This window comes from Dipodomys spectabilis, unplaced genomic scaffold (assembly GCF_019054845.1).
Source record: "Dipodomys spectabilis isolate Male_0828 unplaced genomic scaffold, ASM1905484v1 ptg000122l, whole genome shotgun sequence".
Taxonomy (NCBI): Eukaryota; Metazoa; Chordata; class Mammalia; order Rodentia; family Heteromyidae; genus Dipodomys; species Dipodomys spectabilis.
The window spans coordinates 2,337,500-2,357,636 of record NW_024870799.1 but is presented as its reverse complement, the minus strand read 5'-3'; the positions used below and the strand labels follow the sequence as shown (position 1 = coordinate 2,357,636).

General features: G+C 36.4%; 1 pseudogene; it reads right to left on the bottom strand.

The window, feature by feature from the left end:
* Nucleotides 1-12,394: 12,394 nt before the first annotated feature.
* LOC122115631 lies at nucleotides 12,395-12,494 on the bottom strand (annotated as a pseudogene).
* Nucleotides 12,495-20,137: the final 7,643 nt, after the last annotated feature.

The window sequence follows — 20,137 nt, the reverse complement described above, 5'->3', positions numbered from 1 at the left end:
GGCTAGATGAAGTAATCAAATAAAGATTAAAATAATAGTAAGTGAGGCTATTAGTTAGAGCTGAAAAATATTTTAAATAAGATAACTAATTAAATTACATATTTCTTACTTTTACTCTGTTGTTATGTCCCTCATTCCCACATTAGGAAAGTTCATAGAAGGTTCTCACTAAATTATATGTAATTATTAAAAATGTATTGAAAGAATATGGGCACAGTGTGGTTTTAGCTTATTGAAACCTGTATGGGGTAGTGTGTTTTTGAGGACTTGCAATACGTTGTGATGGAGATGAAGGGAGGGATATGCTTATTCTGGAAAACTGGCTAGAGGATTGCTCCCAGAAAGATAGTGATGAATTCTTCCAAAAGGACAGTAAAATCACTTTCACAACCATGTTCACTACTGCACTCTTCACTGTAGCCAAGTTATGGAAACAGCCCAGATGCCCTTTGGCGAAGGGATGGCTGGGAAAAGTGTGTCATATATACATAAGTGGAATGTACTTATCCATTATGAAGACTGTTACATTATTTGCAAAGAAATGGATCGATCTAAAAATATGTTAAATAAACGAAGTCAAAGCCAGACACACAAAGGACCCATGTTCTGTCTCATATTTGGAAGCTAGAACTTTATACAATTTTACACAGCAATATTAACCAAATCATGCTATTTGTAGAGGAGTATTTAAAAGATGTATTTTTTTCATAAAATTGAACTTTTAATCCAACAAAATAAATACCAGGAAACTATCACTTTGAAGATGTGAGGGGAATTCAAAGGGAAAGAATAAAAAGAGTTATGGAAGAAGAAAGTGAAGACATGATATTCAATGCAGATAGTATGAAACTAGAAAAAATTAAAGTGTGGTGAGGTTTAGAAAGGCAGGGAAAAGTTATATAAGGATCCATTATACTTAAAAGCATTATTTATTGAATGTAAATTCCCTTGTACAACTAGTTATGATAATAAAAATATAATTAAAAACAATGGAGCCATCTGATCTTAAACTGTGTTCTCTTAAACCATGAGTCAATATAATAGTTTCCTCCTCAGAAATTTTCTTTGCAGGTATTTTCCTTTAAGTGACAGAAAAATGATCAATGCAATGAATATCAATACATCACATTGCACATCATAAAGAGACACAATAAAAATCACAGTAAAAATGTTAGAATTAACCACATGATAAAATAACAGGTAGAATATGCCAAATGATCATTGATTGTTTTTCCAAGTACTATACCAATGGTATCTAATTTAATTCTCACAATAATTCCATAAAGTGGAACTACTTACATTTTTAATTCTCAGATGATGATATTGAAGTCTTCAGAGTTGGAATTACTAGTACAACATTGCACACATGGTAAGTGTTAGCCTGAGTTTCATCTCCCACTGTATCAAATAACCTCATTCTATTTTATGACTAAAATACCAGCAGTCTACAAATTCTAGGAAAATTTCCCAGAATTATTGTGTACACTCATAATATTTCACTTTATCTTTGTTAGAAAATAGGGAACTGTAATATGAATACTCGAAGTTCATAATCAGTGCATACCTCCCTGGTGAAAGGAAGTGCTAAAGTATAACATTCTTGATTTCTAGGTCAAAATAGCAGAAATCATATTCTATCCCTTCACTGAACACTGCACTGACTGGGGACCCTATCTCTGTTTAACACTGTCTTACTGAAAGAATGACCTCCCCAATTCCTGATGGAAACAGACTGCAGGTCTTATGGACCAATCATTTCCACATTGTAGCTCAACTAAGTTGTTTACCATTAGAAGTATTTTGATTGCTTTTTATACCCAACATTTTGAGAGAAAGGTACTACTTTAAAATGCTATTAAAGTAAGACATATAAAAATCACCTTTGACCCTAGATAAATATTTTACCTTTCATGTACCCAAAAATGCAGTCTGACCTATCATTAATGAATTAAAGCCTCTCCAACTTGTGAATACAATTGGTTTAAAAAGACATAAAGGGCTGGGAAGGTGGCTCAGTGGTCGAGCGCTTGCCTTGCATGTGTGAAGCCCTGGATTTGATTCCTCAGCACCGCATAAAAAAAAAAGAAAAAAGCCGCAAGTGGCGCTGTGGCTCAAGTGGAAGAGCGCTATCCTTGAGCTGAAGAGCTGAAGGACAGGGCCCAGGCCTAGAGTTCAGGCCCCACTATCAGACTCCCTCCCCCCAAAAAAGACATCAATACTACTATATTTGTTCAAAATTTCTTATGATACTGAAGATTCAATTGTAAACTTTTAACACTTGAAAATAACTCTTTTTCTTGGGAGTAGGAAACAAAACACAAGATTAATCCTAATCATTTCCAAAGACATTTATTTATACTACAAATTCACTCATAACTAAAAAGATTCTAAAAATAAATGAAGCATAGTGTCACAAAGGGCATAATTTAACTTCATCATGTACATTCAAAGGACTGTGTTAATAGAAAACAAAGTTATACTAAAAATTAGCTCACACAATTCACTTCCATTCTTTTATTCTATATATTGTAGTTTCATAAAAACTGTCTTTTGAAAAAATGATGCACAAAAAGCCTATATACCCACTTACATTTTCAGATTTTAACAATATTTATTTCAGAAATGTCTTTAGCTGTATAGTCAATGAACTGAAATAACACTAAAGTATTCAAAGGGTTTTCAGAAATTGTAAGACTCGCTCTTGGATGTTATTTATATTGAAAAAGATCTTCAAAAAGCCTTATTTGTTAAAGTTGTGATAGTTACTCCCACAAAAGAACTATTAATGAAGAAACCTTTGTATGTAAAATACAACTTAAAATGCATCCACAATCTGGAGGTGACACATGCTTTTTTTGTTTATTTGTTTTTGCAATGTATATCAAACAAACATATCCACAATACTGTTTTTCATTCAATATGATCAGATATTCAAACCTAAAAAATACGGGGTTTTTTCTTAGTGTGAATAGATACTATCTTATAAAGAAAGTTATTTTCAACAGAAATCTGGAAAGAGTTTATCCACCTTGAGTTTCACAGGAATAACCAGAGTGTAATACTTGTTTGGTCAAGTCAGTCAAACTCACTCCATGAGTATATCTTAAAAGTATAGCCAATTTAAGAGGTCAAATACATATTTTGTACTGACAGTCATCTTACAGCAATAACTTACTACTTAAATATATGTGTATCTTCTTGCCTAACATATAGAAAGAGCTGAAAGTGTTCTCTTTTATCTAACTTAATGTTGTAAATGCTTTAATTATGATGATGTTATTATTTGACGAATAAAATGTACAGAAGGGTGGTTCCACTGAAATGACAGTATAGAACAATGATAAATAACAACATTGCAACACAGTTCTTTTCAGCATCTCTCTGTCCTCATTGGCATGCAACATTGCAACTGCACACACACACACACACACACACACACACACACACACACATACACACATATTTGCGCACATGTACACACACATTTACATGCAAGGCAAATTCAGGGTTTATTGTACAATAAAGTTCAAATAAAATATTAGTGATAAGGCTAAGGATAATGGGTGTAGAGGAGCACCTAGAAACGGAAGTTAATGCTCTAGGAAATTTGTTTAACAGGATCCTAACAGAGAACTTCCCAAACATGCAAAAAGACAGGCCTATTCAGATACAAGAAGCTTTTAGAATTCCAAATAGACCAGAAAACATTAGGACATCCCACCGTCACATTATAATCCACACAGGATCAACTCAGACCAAGTAAAGATCCTTAAAGCTGTGAAGGAGAAAAGATTAATCACCTTTAAAGGAAAACCAATTAGAATCACCTAAGATTTCTCAGCAGAGACAATCAAAGCAAGAAGAGCCTGGAATGATGTATCCCATGCCCTATAAACAAACAACAATCAACAAAGAATACTGTACCCAGCTAAACTCTCCTTCATAACTGAAGGCCAAATAAAAACCTTCCATAGGAAAGAAAAATTGAAACAATACATGTCCACCAAACTAGCCCTACAAAAGATTCTTAAAGATGTCCTACACATAGAAAACCAACAAGACCACAATAAAGGCCAGAAACTGCACCCAAACTGAGAATCCAAGAACCATAGAAAGAACCGAGTTTTTGCAGCCCCCGAGAAGGTGGATAACATGGCAGGAAGTCCCAAATACCTCTCAGTTCTTTTAATCAACATTAACGGACTTAACTCTCCAATTAAGCGACATAGACTGTCTAGTTGGATTAAAAAAAAAGTTCCTTCTATCTGCTGCCTTCAGGAGTCACATCTTGCCCATAAAAACAAACACATTTTCAATGTTAAAGGCTGGAACAAAATCTACCAAGCAAATGGCCCACATAAACAGGCAGGAGTTGCAATCCTAATATCAGATAAAATAGACTTCAAATTAAAATTTGTGACAAGAGATAAAGAAGGTCACTACATACTAATTAATGGTTCTCTCTTGCAGGAGGATATTACAATTCTAAATAACTATTCCCCAAAAAATGTAGCACCCAAATTTATCCAAGAAACACTACTTTCCCTCAAATGCCACATAGATCCAAATACATTAATAGTTGGGGATTTTAAAACACCACTCTCCCCACTAGATAGATCAACTTGGCAAAAACTGAGAAACCACAGATCTAAACAGCTGTAGAGATCAACAAGATTTAACAGACATCTACCGAATATTTCACGCAGCAGCATCAGAATACACGTTTTTCTCAGCAGCACCAGGAACATTTTATAAAATAGACCACATTTTAGACCACAAAGCAAACTTGTCTAAATTCAGAAACAGTGAAATTATACCTTGCATTCTCTCTGACTACAAGGGAATAAAAGTAGAACTCAACACCAAAAGCCACCAAAGAAAGTCCGGTAACACATGGAGGCTGAACAACACACTGCTGAATCACGAGTGGGTCATGGAAGAGATCAGAAAGGAAATTCAAATGTTCATGCTATTCAACAAAACTGAGAACACAAATTACCAGCTCCTTTGGGACACAGCAAAGGCAGTACTCAGAGGCAAGTTTATAGCTCTGAACTCCTACATCAACCAATTGGGGAGATCTGAAACCAACAATTTAATGACATATCTAAACCTCCTTGAAAAGAGCAGCAAGATAAACCCCAATCCAGTAGACGGAAAGAAATAATTAAAATTAAATCAAAATTAAATAAATTAGAATCCAAAAAAACTATAGAAAGAATCAACAAAACAAAGAGTTGGTTCTTCGAAAAAATTAACAAAATTGACAGACCCTTAGCAAATCTTATCAGAAAAAGAAGAGAACACACCCAAATAAATAAACTCAGAAATGAGAATGGAAACATCACCACGGAAACAACCAAGATTCAGAACATTATAAGGGAATACTTCTCAAAACTTTATGCTAATAAGTTTGAGAACTTGACAGAAATGGACCTTTTCCTAGCAAATATTGACATTCCAAAACTAAACCAAGATGAGTTAAACCATCTTAACAGACCCATACCAAGCATTGAAATAAAAAGAGCAATAAGAGACCTCCCAGGTAAGAAAAGTCCAGGACCAGATGGATTTACAGCGGAATTCTACAAGGCCTTCAAAGCAGAGCTCATACCAATACTCCTCCAACTCTTCAATGAAATTGAAAGAAAAAGTTCACTAAGGAACACATTCTATGAAACCATCAAAACCCTCATCCCAAAACCAGGCCCGGACTCATCAAAGAAAGAAAACTATAGACCCATTTCTTTGATGAACATTGATGCAAAACTTCTCAACAAAATTTTGGCCAATCGACTTCAACAATTCATCCAAAAAATCATACATCAATATCATACAGGATTCATTACAGGAACGCAAAGCTGGTTCAATATACACAAATCAATTAATATAATTCATCACATCAACAGGAGCAAGGATAAGAACCTCATGGTTATCTCAATAGATGCAGAAAAAGCATTCGACAAGATTCAACACCCCTTAATGAGGAAGGTTTTGGAGAAATTAGGAATCCATGGAACATTCCTCAATACAATAAAGGCTGTATATGACAAACCTACAGCCAGCGTTATACTTAATGGTGAAAAACTAAAGTCATTTCCTCTTAACTCAGCAACAAGACAAGGATGTCCACTCTCTCCACGTCTCTTCAATCTAGTATTAGAATGCCTAGCTACAACAATAAGACAAGATCCAAACATAAAGGGGATCCCAATAGGGAAAGAAGAAATAAAACTCTCCTTCTTTGCAGATGACATGATCTTGTATTTAATGAATCCCATCGACTCCACTCCCAAATTACTGAAGCTGATTCAAAACTTTGGCAAAGTAGCCTGGTATAAAATTAAGCCCCCAAAATCAATGGCTTTTCTGTATGCCAACAATGAGAAATGTGTGGTTGAAATTACGAAAGTAATTCCATTTGTAATATCCCCACAAAAAATAAAATACCTAGGAATTAACTTAACCAAAGGAGTGAAGGAACGTTACGATGAAAACTTTAAAATCTTGAAAAAGGAAATCAAAACAGAACTTAGAAAATGGCAAAACATTTCATGCACCTGGATTGGAAAGATTAACATCGTGAAAATGGCAATATTTCCCAAGGCTATCTACAAATTCAATGAGATACCTAGCAAAATTCCAACCTCGTTCTTCAAGGAAATAGAAGAGTTATTCTAAAAATTCATATGGAACAATAAAAGACCCCGAATAGCAAAAAAGCTCCTCAACGGAAAGAACACTACTGGAGGAATAACAATACCAAATTTCAAACTCTGCTATTAAGCCATAGTAATCAAAACAGCTTGGTACTGGCACAAGAACAGACCTCAGTAACAATGGAATAGAATTGAAAACCCAGAAATGAACCTACAGACCTACAGCCATCTAATATTTGATAAGGGAGCTAAAAAAATAGAATGGAAGAAAGACAACCTTTTCAGTAAATTGTGCTTGCAAAATTGGTTAATTACTTGTAGAAAACTAAAGCTAGATCCTTATATATCACCCGGCACAAGAATCAATTCCAAATGGATCAAAGACCTCGGAGTTAAGCCAGACACTCTGAAAACTTTACAGGATGGAATAGGAGAAACCTTAGGTCTCCTTGCTCAGGCCGAAATTTTCTTTATAGAAACCCGGAAACAGAACAAATCACAGAAAGGTTGGACAAATGGGATTGCATGAAGTTGCAGAGCTTCTGCATGGCAAAGGACATAGCTAGTAAGATCAATATAAAGCCCACAGATTGGGAGAAGATCTTCAATAGCCATACAACGGACAAGGTCTCATATCTAAAATATACTTGGAACTTAAAGAATTAAATCCGCCAACAACAAATCCCAATAAATGAAACAAATGCCCAATAAATAAGTGGGCTAAAGACATAAAGAGAAACTTCTCTGAAGAAGAAAGAAGGATGGCCAATAGACACATGAAGAAATGCTCAATCTCCCTAGCCATAAAAGAAATGCAAATCAAGACAACATTGAGATACCACCTCACCCCAGTTAGAATGGCAAAAATCAAGAACTCTAACAACAACAGATGCTGGAGGGGATGTGGACAGAAGGGAACCTTACTGAATTGTTGGTGTGAGTGTAAACTTGTTCAAGCACTTTGGAAAGCAGTATGGAGGTTCTTCAAATGACTTCATATGGAGCTCCCCTATGACCCAGCAATCCCACTGTTGGGTATTTACCCAAATGTTTACAAACAAGACCACACTAAAGCTACCAGCACAACTATGTTTATTGCAGCATTATTTACCATAGCTAAGATATGGAACCAACCCAGATGCCCCTCAGTAGATGAATGGATCAAGAAAAAGTTCTATATATACACAATGGAATTCTATGCCTCCATCAGAAAGAATGACATTGCCCCATTTGTTAGGAAATGGAAAGGCTTGGAAAAATTTATATTAAGTGAAGTAAGCCAAGCCCAAAGAAACATAGGTCCCATGGTTTCCCTTATTTGCAATATCTAGTATATGTATGAGTCAAGCAGAAAAGGTCAGATAATGTGATGTTAGGAAATGAACCCTTAGATGTGTATTTTAATGTATTTTTCTTTCATGCATTTGTTTCTAACGCATTTATAAGATTATTTCTTTGTTGCTTTGTATCTCCCTCCCCCACAGTACAACCCCTGCTTTCAGTGTATTTGATGTTGGTACAATTTGTAGAGGAGAGGGGGAAAAACAAGTCGTTTAAGGATACAGTTGGACCCATTGCAACAATGAGAAGTACATGTTGTCATGTCGAAAATGAACTTTACAACTTTGGTGTGGAGGGGGCGGGGGGGGGGGAAGGGAGGACGGGGGGGGGGGTGGAGGATTGGGTGGGGGGCAGGGGGAGGCTCGGAAGGGATGTGAAGGGCAAAGAAAGGAGGAATCTGAAATGCTTGATAAGAAATGTACTCATTATCTTGCCCATGTAATTGTAAGCCCTCTGTAGAGTATGTTCACAAAAAAAAAATAAATAAATAAATAAAGAAAAGAAAAGAAAAGAACCTAAGGGATATGAGGACCTAATTATTATGATATTTCACTAGGTATCCTATGGAAAGCAAAACAAAATGCACCAGAAGAAAGCTCAGAAAATCTGAATATAATACAGGCTTATTTGTCCTCACTAACTGTCATAGATGTATATGTTAATTCTAAGGAGACTTAAGTTCTAATAGCATTCGAACCACTGGAAAACACTCATGTTTTACCGATACAAATTATGTCCATACAGGTAGACCCATTGCAACTGTGAAATGTACAAGTCGTTATGTTGAAAACAAACTTTACAACTTTCGTGCAGGGGGTGGGGAGGAGAGGGGAGAAGGGAAGGTGGGGAGGATTGGGTGGGGAGGATGGAAAGGGATAGGAGGGGGAAACAACGGAGGAGGGTACAATGCTTGGTAAGAAATGTACTCACTATCTTGCCCATGTAATTGTAACTCCTCTGTACAGTATTTTCACAATAAAAAGAAAACAAAGTATGTCCAAAAAATATTAGTGATTAGGAAAAATGATAATTTGCCTTAGTACAAAATAATACATAATCCACTCAGCACGGTGGTTACATTTTCCCTGTCTCTCCACACGTGACTATTTAATTTATTTTTAGTTCATTCATTCATTCATTAGTTTGGTGCTAATACTAGAGCTTGAACTCAGGGCCTGGCTCTGTCTCAGAATTTGTTATTTATTTTGTTTTAGTTTTCTCAAGGCTAGCATTTTACCGCTTGTAAGACAGCTCCATTTCTAGCTTTTGCTGGTTACTTTCAAACCAGAATCTAATGGACTATTTTTCTTTGTCTGGTTTCAAACCACAATCATCAGATTTTGTCTTTCTGATTAGCTAGGAATAAAGACATGAGCCACCAGTGTGGCTCCTACTTTTTCCTATACTTATCTATTGCACATACTTAGATAGCAATTTAATATTGAGAGTATAGAAGCAAGATGTACAGTGATTATATTGTTCTGTCAGAAATTCAAATTAGTAATGTAAATTTCTTCTTAAGACCATACACAAAAAATACTTAAGAATAAATCTGATGATTTGTGTGTGTGTGTGTGTGTGTGTGTGTGTGTGTGTGTGCTGTTGCAATATGTTCCACATATAAGCACTGTGCAGGTGTGTCCAGCCATTCACAGTTATTGGATAAATATCTGCCTTGAGATACCAAGTCTAAGTGTCCACTCTAGGCTTCCCGATGAAGAGGATTATACTTATCCTCATACCTAGTATTCATATGAGTGGCCTTTTTGGAAAGTAGTGTCTGCACTGTAGTAAGCTGCAAGGCAAGCACTCTACACTGAGCCACCTTCCCAGCCCAAGGATTAAGATTCTTATCTGTAATTTGGTCAAAGCTATGTCTCTTTATGTAGGTGACTAACAATGTATTTACTAATTTCAAGTAAATACATAAATTCTATTTCCATCTTTTTTAAAAAATAAAAAAAACCCTTGTTTGTAAATTGAGTAGAAGCATGGATTTTGTGGCTAGCTAGGTCATTGCACATCTGTATCTCTTTTCCTCTCTCTGTTTTATGGTTCTCATAGACAATATGATTGCTCCATAATTATCCTAATTTATTTTGCTTTTATATTTTTGGTTGCATCATTTCACTTTCTGCTCTGCCATTTCCCAAAACAGCACCACATGAACAGAAAAATCCAGAAGTGGTGCTGTGGCTCAAGTGGTACAGCGCTTGCCTTGATTTGAAGAGCTCAAGGACAGTGCCCAGGCATAGAGGTCAGGCCCCACAACTAATTTTAAAAAAAAGAATCTCAATACTTGATAATTCTACTAACAGATCTGACTGAAATCAGTTGAATCACACTTTTCCTGTAAAATGAAGGAATAGATCCAGGCTAGGAAAGCAGCTAGAGAAGGCAGGCAGATTGTATCTGTAACAAAACTTTGTGGAAAATGGAATTGAGGATTACTTACTGGTGATTCACTTGTACTTGAAGCATGATTCTGAATTATTGCTTGGTGATTCTGAATTATTGCTTTGATCATTATATTCTCCAAGAAGAAAAAGTGAAATTTAATTGATAGCAAAGGATTACTAATACATTTTGACTTCTCATTAAGCATCTTCAATCATCAAAATCACCTGAAGACAATAGATAGGCCTATTTTTAGATGAAAACAAGGGTCTTTAAAAAAAACAAGAATTTAGGTAGTCATACAAAGGACTTCTATTTTACTACTGCATTATACATTTTTTCTAATGTTGGATACCAACATTCGAAAGCTATTAGAAAGCTCTTAAATCCCATATGTTGAATAGTGAGTTCTCTTACACTATAACATGGTATTTCCCAAATCATTTACATAGAAGGCATTGTTTCTTATTTTCTCATTCCTAGAATAAGCTGCACATGAAGACACCACTGGTCCTGATTTTCAGTCTGTACCTTTGAATACTGAGGAAAATCTTTCCTCTGCTCCCTATAATTCACTACTCTCCAGTTAGAATAATTTAGAATAGTGAAAATGGAAAACGAGAAAATTAATCATGGTGAAAAAACATATGCAGAACATTCACCAGTTTTTTCTGACCAGTTCAACCAATGTGAACTATTGGGGAAATACATGGACACCTCATTCCCACTGGTACTCAAAATCTCTGATTAGGCAATTCTGACGAAGACAAGGAACAAGATGAAAAAATGAGGAATGGTATCAATTGCAAGAAAAAAATGGAGTAGGATCCAAGCAAATTTCTTCTTTGGGATGCCGAAATTTATCGGCTTACTGTGGTGTGAACACTACTTTCCAAAAAGGCCACCCAGACGAATACTAGGGATGAGGATGAGTATACCCTTCTTCATCGGGAAGCCTAGAGTGGACACTTAGACATTGTCCATGAGTTGGTAGCTCAAGGCAGATATTCATGCAATAACTGTGAATGGTTGGACACCCCTGCACAGTACTTATATGTGGAATAATACCAGAATGGCTTCTTTATTAATTCATCATGATGCAGATACCAATCCCCAAACTAAAGGCCTCTTGACCTCCTTGCATCTTGCTGCTGGGAATAGAAATAGCAAAGATACTCTGTATCTCCTTCTGTTGAACCATTATATCAAACCAGGTCTGAAGAACAACTTTGAAGAAACTGCATTTGATATTGCCAAAAGGGTAAGTATGTATCACTACCTCTTTGAAGTTGTTGAAGGCTGTACAAATTGTTCTCCTAAGTCGTAATGGTTTGGTTAAGTTTCTTAAATTTCAAAAATGCCAGTCCATCTTTTGTGTCCCTACAAATTTTTTTCACAATACAAACCAACAGCAATATCTTACTATAAAAATTTATGTATTCCATGGTATTCTTCCAAGTGAATTGCATGACTTTGATATCAAAATGTATTCAAGAGTTGTTTGTATACATCTGTAATGATTTCTGCAGAGTTTGTGATTCTTTAAATCAGAAATAATTTTAACTTATCTGTTGAAATGAATAGTATAGAAACTAAAGATGTTCCTGGAGCTTTTCTGAAAAAAGTATATCTATGTTTGTGTAATGTCCATAATCTATTTCAATCTCTCCTAGATATAATACTTTGAATTCTACATTGTTATATAATGATTCATTAATAAATGTGACCTTTCAGATTGCATTCCATATAGAAGAATTTTAAGACTCCTTTTTTTTCGTAGTTTCTTATATTATTTTATTTCTTTGGGATAAAATGGCAATATTATCTAATTTCAAGTTTTGTAACGGTTATGCTATGTAAAGGCCTTTCTAAGGTGAAAATTTAATACACTGATGTCAAACTAACCTTTAATTCTATGAATTACATGTATGGTTACACGTGTATTTTTGTAATCAACTTTTTAATAACTGTTTTTCATTTCTTGCGTCAGAAGAATGGAAAATATGGAATACTTCACAAATTTTCATATCATCCTTGTGCAAGTGCCATGTTAATCTCTGTATTGTTGTAATTTGGGTAGACCTGCTGCTGAAGCATGTAGTATCCTCTAAATTTAAGTACGTAATGATACAATTTTTATACGGGCATATATCCATGGTTGCCTATTTGTAACAAGGAACCCTTATTGTTCCTAAAAATGCTATTGATCTTATTTCTCTAAATTTCTGTGTACACTGGAAAAAACTTATATAGTTTGGTCGATTGCTCACATTTACATTTTTTTTGTCAATGACTATTTTGTCGTTTTCATTTTAAATTTTATCATACTTTGAAGCCTTTACAGCTAAGTCCAAAGGTGATGGCTTTTCAAGTACTTATTTATCAACTGAGTTAGCTTTGTGGAGCTATTGGATTCAAAGTAAGCCTTGCTTAAGAGCTACTTCTAACTTTCTGCAGCTTAAAATTTCCCAAATGAGGTCTTGCTGGGACAAATGTCTACCTGAACTGTGAAGACTCAGGGTCTAGGTTGAGGGGGCAGAATGATGCAGACTCCAGCCGCGGAATTATCTGAAGACTGTTTTTGGGATTAGGAAAGCTCTTGGAACGCCAGGGCACAGGGGGAAAATGTTCCCTCTCCCTATCTCAAAACATGTCACAGACTCCTGGGAGCTGAGGAAGTGGCTCTTCTGCTTGCTTAAGCATAGATGAACAGCTGGTAAAGCATTTTCCTGAGATTGGAGAAGTGGTTTGAGCTTGCTCTAAAATAGTTTAGATAATAATATACCTAGACATTCTCTCATAGGTTAAGTAAAAATGTATCTGTGGAAATTTTTTGTGTGAATGTTTTCTGACCAAATCTTGGCAAAGATTATGCTTGCTAGTCTTTAAATACCCACTAACAATAAAGCACAGCATGCAGTGGCAATTGCTGTTTGCACTCTGCATCCCCCGTGTCCTGGTGATTTTGTGACCCTTACCCAGGGACCCCAACGCACTAGACGTTGACACTGAACCTTTACCTTTCTTCCATGTAGGAATAGACCAACCAGAATATCTTACCCTGACAGCATGGATTCTCTTACTGGAACAAAAATAATCTTAGTTACAAGGGATCATAGAGAGATAAAAAGTTCAGACAGAATTGTTCAGAATGGAAGGTATTTTATCAAAACTTAATTGTTTATTATATGTATCATTTCAAAAGTAGCTAAAGCCAAGAAAGTGAAAAAATTGTTCATATGCATGATTACCTACTGTCCTGACCTGTCTATCATCCAACCAAGCAGGAACTTACACTACTGACATTCTATCACCAAATATTGCAATAGCTCCTGGAGAAGTCCATATGTTTCTCCTCGATATTAGGCCTTAAATTTGTAATGTTTTAATCACAGTGTTTCCTCTTGCCTCTAGGCTGCATATCTACAAATGGTAAAGCTTTAAGTCTAACTCTACCAAAAACTGAGGTAGAGATATTGGAATAATACTTTAAAACAGAGTAGCCTTTGATTCCCTAAACACAACACAACAATGCAAAACAATTTTTATATTATATGTACTTATATATTTTATATTTATATGTGCTGATTTTAAATTTCATACAGTGAATCTTACTAGAATTGATAATTTGACAAATATATTGACATTTATTCCCATAAATAGATTGGAATATAAATAATTAGGCTTAGAATATATATTAGAATATAAAAAGTATCAACGCAATATCTTCAGTATAAGCTTGTGATACCTTCTAAGTGTTCGTGGTCTTCTGAATACACATGGTAAAATAACAGTATTGTTTTCTGCTAATCTATAAGGGATTTTATTCTGATGCTCTGTTTATTGTTTTAACTTGCTGGTCCCTAAGTGTTTTTCTCCATATTTCTGAAGCATTCTTACTGATTATACCCAAATGTTGCTGATATGATGTCTAAAAGCTATTATTCTTCTGCAGGACCCACGGGTCCTAGGATAACAGGTCCTAGTTATCTGCATCATCAGATAACATGACTTCTCACATAGGCCCATGCAACATGCCAACAGAAAATAATTAAAGACTCATCTCAATTTCTCATTTCTATAATATTTCAGGGCCCCAATTGCTTACAAGAATTAGCAGGAATCAATTGTGAATTGCAAGGCAACTTAAAATGAAAGATGAGATCACAAAATCTGAGAGAAAGTACTGTAATTCAAACTTTCAATTTACAGATGACCAGCCCATATGAGTGAACAAAATCACAAATGAACAAGGTTATTTTTAATACCTTTCTCCTAATGATGAATGAAAGATTTCAGTGCAGCCAAAAAAATAGTTTCTGGAATGATAGATCATAATTGGTCTACCAAGACTAGGAAAACTTGATTTAGAGGTCAAATATAATTTAGAAAAACATTAATTGAGAAGACCCTTAGTGCTTCAAAACACTGGTACTTCAGTAAAACTTGGTTCTGTAGTATAAAAATGTCATTCTCAAACCAATGTAACCTACATTTAATCTCCTGAAAGTATATTCCTTTTCAAATAAACTTTTAAAAATCATATTCACCAAAATAACACTTGACAAGTAGATGATAGTGACATTACAAGGTTTTCAAGTGTAGGGAGCAAGTTACAATAGAGTTGATTTACGTACCCAGCACTAATACCAAACAAGTTCAACCATTCATTAAAGTGCAGAAATACTACCCCCCACCATTTGTGTTGTTCAGTAGGTGCCTTCCAGAAATGTGTTAAATAGATCAGCCTCCCATAATTCAAACCCAAATATTAGCTAATAAAGTAAATTTCATCACATAAGAAGGTACATTTTAAAGTCACTTATAGTTGCCTTATCATGTGTTGCCTTATCATATATTTTCCCTATCTGTGTAACATAGTAAGAAATATGACTTTAAGTCTTGATTATGGGTACTGATGAGAGATTTGACAAACATAAAATCTGTCTTCTATTTCTATCATATTCCTCTATGTAGTAAATTTTAGTTTTCTTCTTTTTCCAATACTTATAGGTAGTAGAAAAAATTATCCTATGTAAAATAAAATAATCACATACCATTGTACAAAGCCATTTATAAAAACTGGTAGGAATAAATTCTAGGCCATTTTTAAACGTTCCTTTTGACTAAAGATTAATCTTCCAAATGAACGAGAATAAAATCATGTCTAAGTGCTTCACATCTCCAGTCTTGCAAATTGTTATTTCAGATGAATGAATTATGGAAATATAAGCTGACATTAGTTGCCTATATATTCTCCATGCTGGCTGATACTCAGAATTTGCACAGCACAGGAAAACAGGTGCAATGACTGGCTTCTCACATCAGGGTGAATTTTTGGCATTGCTGGGCTTCGAACTCAGGGCCTAGGAGGCCCAATCGGTCCACGTGATCACACCAGACTTTGAGCCACTAAGGAGAGGGGCTCTTCCCAGGAAATGAGATCGAGCCACAGGGAGGCCAAAATAGTGCTCAATGCATCATTTAAACATGGGATGTATATTCACATCCGTGTGGGGACTGCATCGTGCATTGAGTGTACTTATTGTGTTTATTTTGTATGCTATTCATGGATTATTGTGTATTTTCTCATGTATATGATGACAGGTATAACTGCGCTGACATGGATAACAACTTATTCCCATGACCACAGGGTGGCCCATGCATTCTCCATCCTAGCTGAGACCCAAGACTTGCACAGGAAAGGAAAACATATGCAACCATTGGCGTCTTAGATGAATCTTTTGGCAGGGCTGGGATCTGAACTCGGGGCCTAGCAGGCCCAATTGGTGAATGGGTCCATATGAGCACAACAGCCTGTGAACGACAAAGGAGCTAGGCATTTCCAGTACCTGAATTTGAGCCCCCTTGGGGGGAGAGTGGGGAGCACAATAGTCATCCATTCATAAATAGAAGGTAGAATGCAAACAAGTACATATTTGTATAGAGTAGGATTGATGGTGACTTGTGATGGAATCCAATCTGTGTGTACCTATATTTGGGTATTTTCTGATGCATTCATTTCATGTCTGTGATGATTATTGTCATGCTTCATTAACTCTTCTTTACAAATAATCTATACCCCATGAGTCTTGTGTATCATTTCCTACTTGCATCATGCACAAACTACTCATTCAAGGATGAGATCGATCGCATGCCATGACTCTTCCTAGGTCCAGAAACAAGTATCTCAGGATCTCCCACCATTCCCTCCTCCTAGGGGGACTGAATTCAAGCCTCAGTCCTGGAAAAGTTACTCCTTATATACATCTTAACGATAGGATTTATACTTCCGTTCAGATGTTCAGTCCATATTGTGTTTGGTGCGTTTATTCATTTTATTTCTTGTTTTATTAACTTATTTAACACTTATTTTATTGACTCTGATGACACTTATACCATTTATTACATTGTTTACATCTTATCACATAGAATCTAGATTTTAGATGTATGTGTTCTCTATCATGCCTGGCAGTGCTAGGATCTGATCTCAGGGCCTAGCAGGCCCAATTCATGAATGCGTGAGTTTGAGGATGGGAGCCTCTATCCAATGAAGCAGTTAAGTGGTTCCCACGTGCTGAGATTGACCCCCAGATTTGGCCAAAACAGCGATACATGGATAGGCCGACGGTGATATACAAAGAAATATATATTGTTAAAGAGTGGCCAGAGCCGTCTATCTATGATTGAATGACACCTACTATGTTCCTACCAACTCTTAGGTATTTATTATACCACCATTGAAGGAATATTATTCTTTTAATGCTTAATAAACTATACATTAAGATCAATCAGCATTCTAAGACTATTGCATCCAATTTTAGACTAGACGGATGCATGAACTACTCTTTCAATGGATATTCCCATGCAAAGGAATGAGTCTGTTGTGATCTCCTGCCATTGGTGTCAGGACTGGGATTTGAACCCAGGGCCTATGTTCACAGGTTGTCCTATGGCTTCACTGATAGCCCACAAGCCATCAGCAATGGCAGGTCATATCTACTTTGCAGCCATGTCATTCAAACCCAGGATGGTCACTGTGCAAAGAAAAAAATAATAAAACCCCAGCCCCCTGAAGGTTGCCACTTTTTCTGCTTTCCAGTTTTTTTTTTTCTAGAAAGTCCCCTGGGCCTAGGATCTTAGGATCAGCTATGGTTCTGGAGGCTGTACCCAAGCCGAGAGAGATCTAAGCTGAGGCAGAGTTTCCATGACCTGAGTTCAAGCCCCATGGTTGGCCAAAAGAAAAAAAAGAAAAATAATAAATAAAATATAGTTATTTAACTAAATTAAAAAAATAAAGCTACCTAGTTTGGAATTTCTGCTAGTTTTCTTTCCTAGCCTGGGATTTGAACTCAGGGTCTTGGTACATCTGTAGCAATGTGAGGGAAGATTTGCTACTACTTGAGTTCAAACCTTGTGCCAACCAAATATGAAAACTAAGTCACTGACCTAAGCAGGGGGAGGTAGTTGTGGAGATGGGAGGGAAGGTATGGTAGGGGGAAAACAAAGGAGGAGGTAACAATGCTCAATATGAAATTTACTCATTACCTTGCTCCTGTAAAATATTTTTACAATAAAAAACGAACAAAGACAAACAATGTAGTTCTCAGAGAAGCATTTTGGAGGTAAGGGAAGGATATCTGAGTGAATAGCTGTACAAAATTCTACACTTTTTAAAATGTTCAGTATGGAATTGAATAAACATAACTGCTTCCATTAAAAAATTAAGTCACTGTCTTGGAACTGGGGCCAGTATTTCTGCCATTGCTAGGATTTAAGCTCACCGTCCAGGTAACAATTTTGCATCATGGGTGAAGGCGAAGCTCACTCTCCATGAGGAAAGAAATTCAGGCTAGAGTTCCCAGGGCCTGAATGAAGGCCCTGAGATGGAAAAATATCTCTATACATGTGTAATATATGATATATATACTTACATATGTATGTTAATTTCATATTATGATTCAGGTGGATCAGTGGTAGAGCACTTGCCTTGCATGCCTGAGTCCCTGGGTTCGATTCCTCAGCACCACATAAGCAAAAAGAAAAAATCCGGAAGTGGCGCTGTGGCTCAAGTGGTAGAGTGCTAGCCTTGAGCTGAAGAGCTGAGGAACAGCGCCCAGGCCCAGAGTTCAAGCCACACAACCGTACCCACACAGAAAAAGAATGATTTTGTATTTTATTTTTCTTTGATTTATTTATTTATTGATTGCTGTATTTAGTATTTTATACACATAATATTTATTACATTTTGCACATCTATTATAAAATTATACCCAATAATTTAGGACATTGACTCATTTTCATTAATATTTTATTAAGTGTTGAAACATAATACATAAATAAATGGAAGCATTTGTCACAGTCTTCACATGATTAGAGTCTCTCACAAGTATGAGCTTTGTCTTATTTATCTTTGGAAACTTCTTATCGGGTTTTCTTTAGATGATTTATACTCAGAAGCCTTTTCTTGAGGATAGGCAAGCGAGGTATAAAATTGTGAGGGTGGCGCTAGAAATGTGGCTTAGTGGTAAAGTGCTTGCTCAGCATGCATGAATGCCAGGGTTTGAATCCTCAGTGCCACATACTCAGAAAAAGCCAGAAGCTATGGAGTAGCTCAAGTGGCTAGCCTTGAGAAAAAGAAGCTCAGAGAGAGTACCCAGGCCCTAAAATCAAGCCCAGGACTGTCTAAAACCATAGGCCAGATGCCAGTGGCTCATAAGTGGAACCGTAGCTTCTCGGGAGGCTGATAGCTGAAGACCACAGTCCAAAGGAAAGCCTGTTAGATTCTTATCTCCAGTGAACTACCAAAAGTACCCATCTGGCATTTTGGAATAAGTGCTAGAGTGTTCACCTTGAGCTGAAGGACTCAGGGTCAGTGCCCAGGCTAGAGTTCGAGACACACAACTGGAAAAAGAGTGAGGGTTAATTAAAATACTTTTCCTATTTGCTAATTACGAGAATATTCTTTGGAAGATGAACACTGATGTACACCAGAATTGGACTCAGAGCTCAAGGTTCAAGTGTAGCACATACATATGCCCATCCTCTCAGACTGTAGCATTGTAATATTGTGTCCTACAGGGTTCTTAAAGGTCCAAGGTTAAAAGGCTTAATATGCTCCACAAGCCCTTTGTGATAAGCAGTTGACTTGTATTGTCAATGTCATTACAGTTCTGAACCTAGCAGAGCACAAGTAGCTCATGCCCATCACCCTAGCTCAGGAGGCTGAGGTCTCAGGATCACAGGGTGAAGCCAGCCAGGGCAGGAAATCTATGACAAAATGACTTCCACTTCTGAAAGGTCAGATATTCAAGAGCTTCGTGTGTCTCCCTTGGTGATGAGAATTTACTTGCACACTAAATGTTCTTATAGTACTCGAGCTATAGAAGAAGGAAAGAAACATTATTGACCTATCCTGGATTCAGAGCCCTAGCTCTGTTAGCAGGAAGAACTCCAGTGTAACTCCGTTATTGAAGGACAGAAAACAGTTTCAAAATCCAGGCTAGGTGCAGAGACCAGGCCTACAGGATTAGGAGGCAGAACGTACACACTCAACATGGAAGTGAGCTGCAAAATGACTTCATTTATTCCAGGCACAACCAGTAATGTGGAAAACCTGTAACATTTTTTAAAGTTACACCAGGGTCAGGCTTTACTCGGCCTCTTCAAACAATGACTAATTAATCTTCCTCCCTCATGTGAAGGGAGACTCAGGCTACCTTTAGGTTACCAATAGAGAG